We start from the raw sequence: 12,947 nt of genomic DNA, 5'->3' as shown, positions 1-12,947 counted from the left end.
TCCAACTCAGATTAACATATCCTGCAAAACTTTCTTTCAAAATAGATGGACAAATAAGGTTATTCTATGAAAGGAACAATTTATGAGATAAATGAACACCAAGCCAGCACTCCCAAAAATATTCAAGGATATCCTAGAGAGGATGAGGCTTCTGGGCCACTGTAGCAACATTCTAAGCACAGAAGAGGAGGCTTCCAGGCCACCATACCACCACTCCCAGTGCAGAGGAGGTGAGCCCCATGGGAGCCAGCAGCACACACTCACACACACACACACACACACACACACACACACACACACGGAAATTGAACAACACACTTCTGAATAACCAATGAGTCACAGGGTCACAGAGGAAGTTAAAGAAGACGTCAGACAGTTCCTTCAATTAAATGACAATGACAATACAACATATCGGAATCTATGGGACACAATGAAAGCAGTCTTACGAGGAAAATTCATAGCAGTGAATACTCATATTACGAAAACAGAAAGTGCCCAATTAAACAATCTGATGCTGAACCTCAAGCTTCTAGAAAAAGCAGAGCAGGACAAACCCAAAGCTCATACAAGGGGGAAAATTAAAAAGATCAGAGCAGAAATCAATTCAATGGAGACTAAGAGAATGATACAAAACACCAATGAAGCCAAGAGTTTTTTCTTTGAAAGAATGACCAAAATTGACAAACCCTTAGCCAACCTTATCAGAAAAATGAAAGAAAAGGCCCAAATCCATGCTATTAGGAATGAAAAGGGTGAAATTACAACAGACCCAGCAGAAATCCAGAGGATCATCAATGCCTACTTCCAGAACCTATACTCCAATAAAATGGAAAACACAGAAGAAATGGACAGATTCCTAGATACCTATGAATTACAAAAGTTGAATGAAAAAGATCTAAAAATTCTAAACAACCCAATATCAATCAATGAAATTGAAAACATAATTTAAAACTTACAAACTAAGAAAATCCCAGGTCCTGATGGCTTCACTGCTGAATTCTACAAGACATTTAGAGAGGAACTGCTGCCACTACTGTTTAAACTCTTCAATGACATTGAAAGGGAAGCAATACTCCCAAATTCATTCCTGGAAGCAAGCATCACCTTGATCCCCAAAGCAGAGAAAGACCCAACCAAAAAGGAGAACTACAGGCCAATCTCACTAATGAACATAGATGCAAAAATCCTTACTAAGATACTGGCAAATAGAATGCAGAAGATCATCAAGAAGATCATACCCCCTGACCAAGTGGGATTCAACCCAGGCATGCAGGGATGGTTCAACATATGCAAATCAATCAATGTAATACACTATATCAATAGAGCCAAGGACAAAAACCCTGTGATCACCCCAATAGATGCAGAAAAAGCATTTGACAAAATCCAACATGTATTTAGATAAAAACCCACCACAAAATTGGAATAGATGGTCTCTACCTCAATCTGATAAAAGCCATCTATGAAAAACCAACAGCCAATATCATACTAAATGGTCAAAAACTGAAATCCTTCACACTAAAATCAAGAACAAGACAAGGATGTCAGCTATCACCACTCCTGTTCAATATAGTCTTGGAAACATTAGCCATGGCAATTAGACAAGAGAAGGAAATAAAAGGAATAAAGATAGGAAATGAAGAAGTCAAATTATCATTATTTGCAGATGATACAATACTCTATATAGAAGACCCCAAGAACACCACCAAAAGTCTTCTAGACTTAATAACCAAATTCAGTCAAGTAGCTGGTTACAAGGTCAACACACAAAAATCAATAGCTTTCCTCTACACCAATGACAGACTCACTGAGAGAGAAATAGGGCAAACAATTCCTTTCACAGTAGCATCCAAAAAACTGAAATACCTAGGAATCAGCCTAACAAAAGAAATCAAAGGCCTCTATTGTGAAAACTATAGCACTCTGAAAAGAGAGATTGAAGATGATATCAGAAAATGGAAAGACATCCCTTGCTCCTGGGTAGGAAGGATCAACATAGTGAAAATAGCCATACTTCCAAAACTGTTATATAGATTTAATGCAATCCCAATTGAGATCCCAGCAGCATACTTCATGGACCTTGGGAAAACAATCCAAAAATTCATTTCAAACAAGAAGAAACCCAGAAGAGCAAATGCAATTCTAGGCAACAGAGACATGGCAGGGGGTTTCACAACCCCAACTTAAAACTATACTACAAACCTACTGTGATAAAAACAGCATTGTACTGGCAAAGAGACGGACCTGAGGATCAGTGGAACAGATTAGAAGATGCAGAAACAATGCCAGACACATCAGTCACCTCATCCTCGAGAAAGGAGCCAAACACCCTCACTGGAGGAAAGATAGCCTCTTTAATAAATGGAGCTGGAAAAATTGGGTTTCAACTTGTCAAAGATTAAAACTAGATCTATATCTCTCACCATGCACTAAACTAAAATCTAAATGGATTAAAGATCTAAATATTAAAATAGAAACACTGAACTGGCTGGAACAGAGGTTAGGTAGAACTCTTGAAGACAGTGGTGTAGGAAAAGATTTCATGAACAAAACTTCAGTTGCCTGTGAACTAACACAAACAATCAACAAGTGGGATCTCTTCTTATTAAAAAGCTTCTGCACAGCCCTAGAAACCACCAACAGTGTGAAGAGGCAACCCACAATGTGGGAAAAAATCTTCACCTGCTGTTCCTCAGACAAAGGTCTACTATCTCGAACCTATAAAGAACTTAAAAAAATCAGACCTCCCAAATTTAAAGACCCAGTCCCAAAATGGGCATCTGAAATGAATAGACATTTCTCAGACAAAGAAGTAGAAATAGTAAATAAACATATGAAAAAGTGTTCAACATCACTAGTCATTCAGGAGATGCATTTGAAAACAACACTGAGATGCCACCTCACACCAGAAAGAATGGCTGCTATCAAGAAACCAGCCAATAACAAATGCTGGTGGGGGTGTGGGGAAAGAGGAACCCTGCTCCACTGTTGGTGGGAGTGTAGACTGGTGCAATGACTGTGGAAATCAGTATGGAGATACCTCAAAGAAGTAGGACTAGAAGTCCCATTTGACCCAGCTATTCCCTTGCTGGGGATCTTGCCCAAAGAATTAAAAGAATCATACCACAGTGATATATGTGCATCCCTGTTCATAGCAGCACAATTTGTAATAGCTGAAACTTGGAAGCAGCCCAGTTGCCCATCAACTGGAGACTGGATAAAGAAAATATTTTTTTTTATAAAGTAGAGTACCACTCAGCCATAAAAAATGAGAAATTTGAGACATTTATTGCTAAATTGGATGCCCACTGAGGTGATACTCTTAAGTGAAATAAGTAGGACACACATCTGTAAATACCGAATAGTTTCTCTAGTGTGAGAAACTGAAAGTGTAAATAAAGACTAAAAGGTATAATAGATAATGTGCAATAGGAAGAAAAGGTGCAAAGGGGAAAAGGAAGTGGGAGGGTAGGGGAAAGGAAAGAAGGGAATGGAATTAATATGAGGAAATGAAAAAATGGAAACAAAATCTTTGTAAATAGGGAGGGATGGAGGAGTTGAAGGGAGGGCAGGGAAAGGGGGAAAAAATAAGAACGAAGAGAGATTATGTAAAGGTGTAAATTTCCAAGGATGAATGACATTACATTGTATACCTAAAATGTACCAATAAAATAAAATTTTTTAAAAAATCCTAGACAGAGACAATGAAGCCAACACAGCCAAAAACTCAGATGGAACAAATACATGAAATAAATAAATAATAGTTTAAAAAGAGAAAAATGGAGGAATCGTCAACAGAAAAAAGAACAAAATGTCAGCAGTAAGTCATAAGCCTTCAGTAGTAACCCACCATGTTAGTGGCCTCAGTTCTTCTATCAAAAGACACAGATTGGAAGATTGGATCAAAAACCAGAATTCACAAGTCATTTGCATTCAAGAAACTCATCTAATGAAAGAAGATATTCACTGGCTCAAAATTAAAGGATGGAAAACAATATTTCATACACCAGGACCCTGAAAGCAAGCAGGGGTAGCAATTTTACTCTCAAAGTAAACTTCTAAAACTGATCAGAATGGGCGAAGAAGGTCACATATTGGTTAAGGGAACAATCCAACAGGAAAAATAACATTTGCAAACATACATGCACCAAATGCTTGCACACCTGTCTTCATAAAGCAAATACTGAGGACCGAAAAGATCCAATAAATACCAACACAATCATAATGGATGACCTTAATGCCTCACTTTCACAAAGAGAGAGATCAAACAAAAAAATCAACAAAGAGGGCCAGCGATTTAGCTCAGTGGTTCTGGCATCTGCCTCACCAGCGCAAGGTCCCGAGTTCTATCCCCAGTACCAAAAAAAAAAAAAAAAAAAAAAAAATCAACAAGAAATATCACAGTTGAGCACATCTTCAAATAAATGGGCCTAATAGGTATCTACAGAAAGTTCTGACCTATAACAAGAGAATACACTTTCTTCTCAGCAGCACATGGAATGCTCTCCAAAGTAGACTACAAAGCATGCTTAAATAAATACAAAAGAATTGAAATCATCCCATGTTTACTATGAGGCCATAATGCATTGAAATTAGAAAATCAATCATAGGAGAAACCACAGAAAATTTATAAACACCTGAAACTTAATAATACACTTCTGGCTCACAGAAGAAATCAAGGAAGAAATTAAACAATTTCTGGAATCAAAGGACAATGTGAGTGCAACACACCAGAACCTATGGGACACAATTAAAGCAGTACTAAAAAGGAATGTTTTTTGCAGTCAATACTCACAGTAGAAAAACAGAGCAAGCTGAAGTAAATAGCCTAATAATGAATCTCCAGATACCCGAAAAATGACAACAATCCAAATCCAAACTGAATTTAAGGAGGGAAGTCATAAAGATCAGAATAGAAATTAATACAATTGAGACTAAAACATAAAAAAAATCAAGTAATTGAATTATTAAAAGATAGATACTATGAAAAATTGCATTCCAAAAAATTGAAAAATTTTGAAGAAATGGGGAGATTCTTAGACTCATATAATTACAAAAATCAAGAAGACCTAAAAATTCTGAATAATCCTATAACAAGAAATGAAATTGAGGCAGTAATAAAAACCTACCAAATAAGAAAAGCCAGGACCTGATGAATCCACTGCTGAATTCTATAAGACCTTTAAAGACATTATAACACCAATACTCCTCAAAATCTTCAATGAAGGGGCCAGGGATTTAGCTCAATGGTTCCGGTGCCTGCCTCACAAGCACAAGTACCTGAGTTTGATCTCTGAAACCATAAAAAAAAAAAATCTTCAAAGAAATTGAAAAGGAAGGAGTGCTTCCAAACTCATTTCTGATCCCCAAACCAGACAAACACCAAACTAAAAAAGAGAACTATAAGCCAATCTCTTTATGAACATGGATGCAAAAATCCTTAATAAGGTAAATAGAATGCAAAAAATCATCAAAAGGATCTGTCTTAGTTTTCTCATGGTTGAGACAACCCAATGCCCAAACTTAAAGGAGGAAGGATAGGGCCAGGGATTTAGCTCAGCGGTTCCGGCACCTGCCTCGCAAGTGCAAGGTCCTGAGTTTGATCCCCGGTGCCCCCCCTCAAAAAAATAAAATAAAATAAAGGAGGAATGGTTTATTTGGCTCACAGTTTGTACATTTTTCAATCTTTACTTGGCTGGCTCCATAGCAGGATGGCATGGCAGAGGGTCATAGCAGAGAAGAAAGAGTTCATGGCAGACCAAAAGAAGCAAAAGCAGGAAACAGGAAGTCACAAGCAGCAAGCAACAAGTAACAACCCTCTTCCGGTCCCTTATATCCTATGCAGTCAGTGCAGCATTAATCCTAGCATTGTGCCATGAATATCTCACATCACACACCCTAGATCCAGCTACATCTGAAAGGCCCAACCTATGATTTCATGAGGCTTGGGGGGAGGGGGCATCTAGACACAAGCCATAATATTCTGACCCTATCCCTCAAAGATTCATGTACATCCCTTGATGCAAAAGGCATTTAGTCTATCTCTAAGAGTTGCCAAAGTCCTAACAGATTCAGCATTGCTGAAAAGTTCAAGCCTAAAGTTTCCTTCGAGATTCAAGGCAGCCTTTTAGCCCTGAGCCCCTGTACAAATGAAATGAAAGTCAAACACTTCTAACATATAATGGCACAAGATAAACATTACCATTCTAAAAGGTACAAATAGGAGGACACAAAGGAATGGGACCAAAACAAGTCGAAAATCCAGTAGGGCAAACATTAAGTCCTGTTGTTCCATGTCTAGCATCTGAGGCAATCTGTGGCAAGATGTGAACTCCAAAGAGATTGTGTAGCCCCATCCCTATGGCACTACCGGTGGTTGTAGCTCCCATGGCTTCTCTCTTGGGCTGGCTCTGCTCCATCCTTATAGTTTTCCTCAGACAACCCACATTCTTGGCGTCTCCAAACTTTTAGGGTGTCCATAGCACCTTCGGCTTCACATTCCCAGCTTCAAACACTCCCCTCTCAGAGGCACACTGCTTGGCCTCCCAGGCCTTCTTCTGAAATCTGACCCTGCAACTCTTGCATTCTGCATGCACCTAAAAGCAGAAGCGTGTGGATAATGCCAAGGTCTGATGCCAGCTGGAGTAAGCAGGCTTCCTTCTCTCTTGGGGTCAAGTGCCTATGAATCAAATCCCAAGGAACAACTTCCCTCGCCCATCACTATTCTGGAACATGGTGCTCTGGGGCTCTCTTCTCAAAGCAGTCTTTCACTTTTTGAAATTTTGAGGCTGCAAAGGATGGAGTCCTATGTTCTTGTGATGTCCTCAGGCCATCTTTTCTATAGTCTTCTTCTGAAATACTTGGCTTTTTCTTACTAGTATTTTCAGTGACCCAATTCTCCTCTGTTCCATTTTTTCAGGCTGCAACTTTACTGAAGCTTCCTTTCTGGCCAAATGCAAAACCTTTTAAATCATTCTGCTGGGCTCTTTGCTCTTGATTCTCAATATTAATCTGTCTAAAAGCCTCCAACAGTAGCCATGTTACAGCCTCAACATTATTCTGCCCTGAAATTTCTTCTACAAGATTAATTAGTCCACTGTCTTTTAGCTCAGTCTCAGGCAGTCTCTGGACATAAGCAAAATGCAGACAAACTTTCTGCCAAGCTGTAACACACATTGTCTGGAGTCCAACAGCCAATGCAGTCCTTCTTCCCAGGAGAAACCTCCTGGGCCTGGTCTTTACTGTCAGTGTTTCTATTGGCATTCTGGTCTTCTAAGCTCTGACCTGAATCTCCCATTAAATACAGCTTAATGCATTCCAGGACTTCTTCTTCAGCCAGCATCTCTGAACCTTTCCAAACTCTTCTCAGAAGCCAGTTCCAAAGACTTCTGAACCACGTAGTCAGGTACAGTCACAGCAATGGCCTTCTCTGGTACCAAATTCTGTATTAGTTACTTTTCTCATTGCTGAGATGAAATACCTGACATCCAAAGCTGAAGGAGTAAAGCTTTATTTGGATCACAGTTTGTAGAGGTATTCATAGTTGGCTGGCTCCAAGGCAGGATGGTATGGCAGAGGGGCATCGCAGAACAGGAAGGCAAAAGGCAGCAAGTAACAAGTGACAAGTAGAGACCCTCTTTCTGTCTTTTATATCTTATCTAGGCTACCCATCCTTAGGGCAGGAAGGACTCACACTAAAGTAAGGGCAGCTCTAATCCTGGCATTGCATCATGAATCAATCCCAGCATCATATTCTTGATCCCAGCAACACACATCTTACATCCAGCCAAATCTGAAAAGCTCCACCTATGAATGCATGAGGCTTTTGGGGGACATCTAGATACAAGCCATAACAGGACCATAAGGTCATACGTCATGACCAAATAGATGTCATTTCAGAGTTGCAAGAATGGTTCATCAATATATGTAAATCAATAAATGTAATACACCACACAAACAGAAACAAGGTCAAAAACCACATTGTCATACCAATAGGTGCAGAAAAGCATTTGCAAAATCCCACATCCATTTATGATAAACGCCTGAAGAAATTATGTATAAAAGGACCATAATTGAATTGGATAAAAGTTATTTAGGACAAATCAATGGCTAACATCATATTAAATGGAAAAAAACCTGAAAGCTTTCCTTGTAAAATTGGGAGCAAGAAAAGGATGTCCACTATCACCACTTCTGTTCAACATAGTACTCGAAATATTAGCCAGAGCAATCAGGCAAGAGAAAGAAATAAAAGAGATGTGTATAGGAAAGAAAGAAGTCAAACTCTCATGATTTGCAGGTGACCCAATCCTATATATAGAAGACCCAAAAGATTCCATCAAAAGTCTCCTGGAATTAATAACCAAATTCAGCAATGCAGGAGAATAAAAAAATCAACACACAAAAATCAGTAGCATTGCTGTATATGAATAATGAACTCACTGAGAAAGAAATTAGGAAAACAATACCATTCACAATAGCATCAAGAAAAATTTAATACTTAGGAATTAACTTAACCAAGGAAGTGAAAAACCTCTACAAAGAAACTACAATACTCTGAAAAAAGATTTTGAAGAGGATATCAGAAAGTGGAACAATGTCTCCTATTCCTGGATAGGGAGAAATAATATTGTGAAAATGGCCATTCTTCCAAAACTGATATATAGATTTGATGCAATTCCAATCAAAATACCTACAGAATTACTCTCACAACTAGATAAAACAACCCTAAAATTTGTATGGAACCAAAAGAGACCCCGAGTAATAAAAGCAATTCTGGGCCACAAAAGCAAAGCAGGAGCCATCACAATACCTGACTTCAAGGTATACTACAAAGCTACAGTGATTTAAAAAAAAAAACAAGCATAGTATTGGCACAAAAACAGACATATGGATCAATGGTACAAAATAGGAGATATAGAAACAATCCCAGGCCATTCAGCTATTTGTTCTTTGACAAAGGGGCCCAAAACACATAAAGATAACCTTTTAAGCAAATGATGCTGGGAAAACTGGCTATCCATATACAGAAGATTGAAGCTGGAATCATATTTCTCAGCATGTAATAAACTAAAATCAAAATGGATCAAAGATCTAAATATTAAAACAAATGCTTCATCACTGAAAGATAAAATAAGTAAAACTCTTGATGTTAAAGAGAAAGACAAAGACTTTCTAAGAAAGTTCTGAAAAGAATTTCAGTTTCACCAGAAATAACAGCAAGAATAAATAAATGAGATCACATCAAATTGAAAAGTTTCTGCATAGCAAAGGAAACAACCAACAGAGAGAAGAGACAATTTATAGAATGGGAAAATATTTTTGTCAGCTATTCCTTTCTAGCATATATAATTTTAAAAATTAGAACCATCAAAATAAAAGACCCAATGAAAAAATGGACAAGTGAAATGAATAGCCATTTCTCAGAAGAAGTACAAATAGCCAATAAACAGAAAAAATTTCAACATCTATGGCCATTAGAGAAATGCAAATTAAAACAACACTAAGATTTCATCTTGAATGGCAAGCATCAAGAAATCAAATAATAACAAATGCTGGCCTCACTGAGGTGAAATGGAACCCTTCCTACATTTTTGGTGGGAATGTAAACTAGTACAACCATTATGTAAATCAATATGGAAAAATAGAAATTCCATTTAACACAGCTATTCCTTTTCTAGGTATCTTCTCCAAGGATCTAAAGCCTTCATATTACAGAGATACACACATCACCATTACTTACAGCAGCACAATTCATTATAGGTAAATCTTGGAAACAGTCTATATGCCCATCAACAGACAAATGTATAAAGAAAATGTGACATCTATACATAATGAAATACTACTCTCCTGTAAAGAATGATAAATTTGAGGCATTTGTAGGAAAATGGATACATCTTGAAAACATAATGTTAAGTGAAATAAATCAGACACACAAGATTAAATATTGTATGGTTTCCTCTCATTTGAATAACCCAAAGTACAAATAAAAAACAAAATGAAAGATTGATAAAAGGCAACAGGGAGAACTATCTTTTGCAAGTAGGAAGGGGACCAAGAGTCTGAAGGTGAGGGGAAGTAGGGAAGGGAAGAGGGGATAAAAAGATTTAAGATGCATTGTGTACATTTACTAGCCACCATCAATGAATGTAGCTTTTACATGCCCTAAACATGAATTAAAATAATGACAATAATGAAAATGAGTAAAGGGGATCTAGAGACAGAAGGAGGGAGGCATGTAGGGAGGAGAAAGAGAATTTTAAAAATCAAGATATGTTCAGTACATATACCGATTCCCTAAGATGAATGTAATCATGTACTTCAAACATGTACTAGTAAAAATTTTTTTTTTAAATAAAAGCATTCATCAAAGAACAAAAAACTCAATTGTCCTGGAATATGTGCCATTCCAGGGCATTGAGATGTGATTAGCGGTTGGGTGGAGACTGTGTCTCTATAGGATGAGACACGACACCCTTTCCTGGTCCAACAACCTCCCTCATGGCCTCAAAGACAAGGCTGGGGTAAGCCTACTTGTCCATCACTGATGCTTAAGGGTGTTCCAATTCCTTCCACAAACACCCACTGTGTACCTGCTGAGAGGAGTTCTGTCCTGGGCTAGACAGGGAACAGGCAGGGCTCTGCCAGCTGTAAGCCTGTATTTCATTAGGGAGGAATGGGTGAAGACCAGTCTGAGAGTGTTTTCTGTGACAAAGGTAATGACTTGGTGGCTGTTGAAGTGTTGGCAATGCAGAGGACACCGTTGGCTAGGAGACTGTCAAGGAAAAGCTCCGGAGGGGAAGATGTTTGAGCAGGGCCTGAAGAAATAGAGCCAGCAACCCCAGAAAATAAATGTTTTCAGCACCCAGAGGTGAGAACAGTCAGTTTCCCAGGGAGTAAAGATGGCCAATGTGCCCAGGGTGGGGGTGAGGTGGGGCAAAGAAGGCTGGAAGGGAAGCTGCAGAGTGAGTGGGTAGGGACCATGTAGGACAGGTGACGAGTGGCATGGGTTGCTCTCAGTGCAGTGGCAAGCTGCTGGCCATGCCATGGGGTCAGCATGCCCTAGACAGACAAAAACCTTTAAGGTCAACTTTAGCTTCAAAATGCACCTTGCATTCATGGCTTGTTATGCTGCCAAAATAACGAAGCAGTAACACTTGAAATTTAAATGTGAAAGATTTCTCCTTTTCTTTTCCTTCTGTTTTGCACTTTAAAAACCACCTAATGCTACAATTATCCATGCTTTTTTGATCACTGTGAACTTTCTAATTAAGAAAGCATATCAAACATAAAAAAGACATTGGGTCAAAACAGGCAAGCAGTGTGTGCTCGCTTGGCATGGAAACAATTTTAATTGATGTAATTTGCAGCCATTTCAATATTTCATATTTGGTTATTAACACTGCAGGGGGAGCAGGCACTTTATGCTGCCAGACCAGCGGAAAGAAAACTGCTCATTTGTCCTGTCCACGTGCTCCCGTCTAATTTGGCCTGAGGTTCACTGAGTTGTGCAGGTCTCTAAAGGGCAGAGGACAAGAAAGTAATATTTCATAAACCCAGCTGTTAGTATCTTTAAGAAAGTGGAGCTGTGTTACCAGGAAGGCTGTTTCACCCTTAATATCATGTGAAAAATTGCTCCAATAAGTGGACTAGCTCAGCGCTTAGACTTTATGATGCCCTCCATAGGAGAAGGGGGTGAATGCTCTCGATCACCTGCTTAATTAGACCCCAGTCTGCAAACAGAGGGCCTGTCGAGTTAAGCATTTTCTGATTTCTATTCTCACTGTGGAGCGGGTGGTGCTTTGTGATTTACTCTGGTCTGAATTCTACCTTTGGGAAGTTGCACAGAAAGGCAAGAAAGGAAGAAAGCTGGGGTGTAGACATGAATTACTCTGTCATCTGTTGACATTTACTATAGATGATAGTTTTTCAAAAGCTGAGACAAGAATACAAAAGACTATAGTTCAATAGTAGGAGGAATGTCCCAAGAGCAAAAATGTCCTATATATTGCAGTTCCAAAGAGACTAGGGGTCTCCTGGGAAAACCTGACCAAACTCTTCTCTCCCTCTGTACTCAAAGCCAAAGAATAGGAAAACAGGCAAGATCATATGGCCCTTGTCTAAAGACATTTTCTTTTCTTTTCTTTTTTTTTTTTTTGAATGTTCCTTGTGCTTTTATTTATGGGGTGTGGCAGAGACAGGTGGAATGCATGTCTGGTTCTGTAGCAAAAAGCATTGCTATTGGACACATAGCTGCCAAGGCAATGCAAGAATTGCTCATGTGTTCTCCTGGAAGTGTCTTCCACTGGGACACTCAGTCTGAGATTTGTGCCTTGTAGCTACTCTGTGGACATGAGTGCATCATTTCAGGGAGTCCTTCTCCCTAGTCTCTGTGTGGTTGGAAGGAGGTTTGGCCACAGAGGAAGGACACCTGTGCTTACTGCTAATAGATAGGCAGTGACGGTCTCTTCTCCATCTGGAGAAGCTTGGGCTGAGCCGAGATCCAGAGGTCTTCTTCATCCTTCTTCTTCTTTTTCTTGTGTCATTCTGGCTGTTGGTGGGTCTTGGCTGCTCAGCTCCGGCAGCAATGGCAGCAGACGAACAGGAGGGTGAGGATCATCAATAATGGTAGACTCAGAAGGACAGCCAGGCAGATGGTGTTGAAGAGGCCCTCTTGGTGTTTGGTCAGGATGGTGTCCCGGATAGAGCTGAAGAAGGAGCTGATTTTCTCCATGGTGCTTGGCTAGCATTAGGGCAGAGGTTCTTTGCAACACACTAGCAAGTCTTGGGTTCAAGAAGACACAGCCTTCGACACTTGGAATTTATTCCTCTTTCAGCTTTGAGTTTGAGCATGCCACAAATAAATCCTTTGGGTCCTGGGACAGGCGTCCTGCCGGCGTGGTGGCCCGGGATCCGAGGGTGCCGCCGAGGGTGACCGCGACCCGGCTGGG

The 12,947-nt window shown here is 39.5% G+C and overlaps 1 pseudogene; it reads right to left on the bottom strand.

Annotated features, from left to right (window-relative positions):
- Positions 1–12,439: 12,439 nt before the first annotated feature.
- Positions 12,440–12,730, bottom strand: LOC147826286 (uncharacterized protein KIAA0040 pseudogene; annotated as a pseudogene).
- Positions 12,731–12,947: the final 217 nt, after the last annotated feature.

The sequence above is a fragment of the Heterocephalus glaber genome, unplaced genomic scaffold (assembly GCF_053883595.1).
Source record: "Heterocephalus glaber isolate CG9 unplaced genomic scaffold, H.glaber_assembly_v1.0 deba00001472, whole genome shotgun sequence".
In the NCBI taxonomy this organism is placed as follows: domain Eukaryota; kingdom Metazoa; phylum Chordata; class Mammalia; order Rodentia; family Bathyergidae; genus Heterocephalus; species Heterocephalus glaber.
Note: the sequence above shows the minus strand (reverse complement) of the source record. Positions and strands in the feature narration are given on the sequence as shown.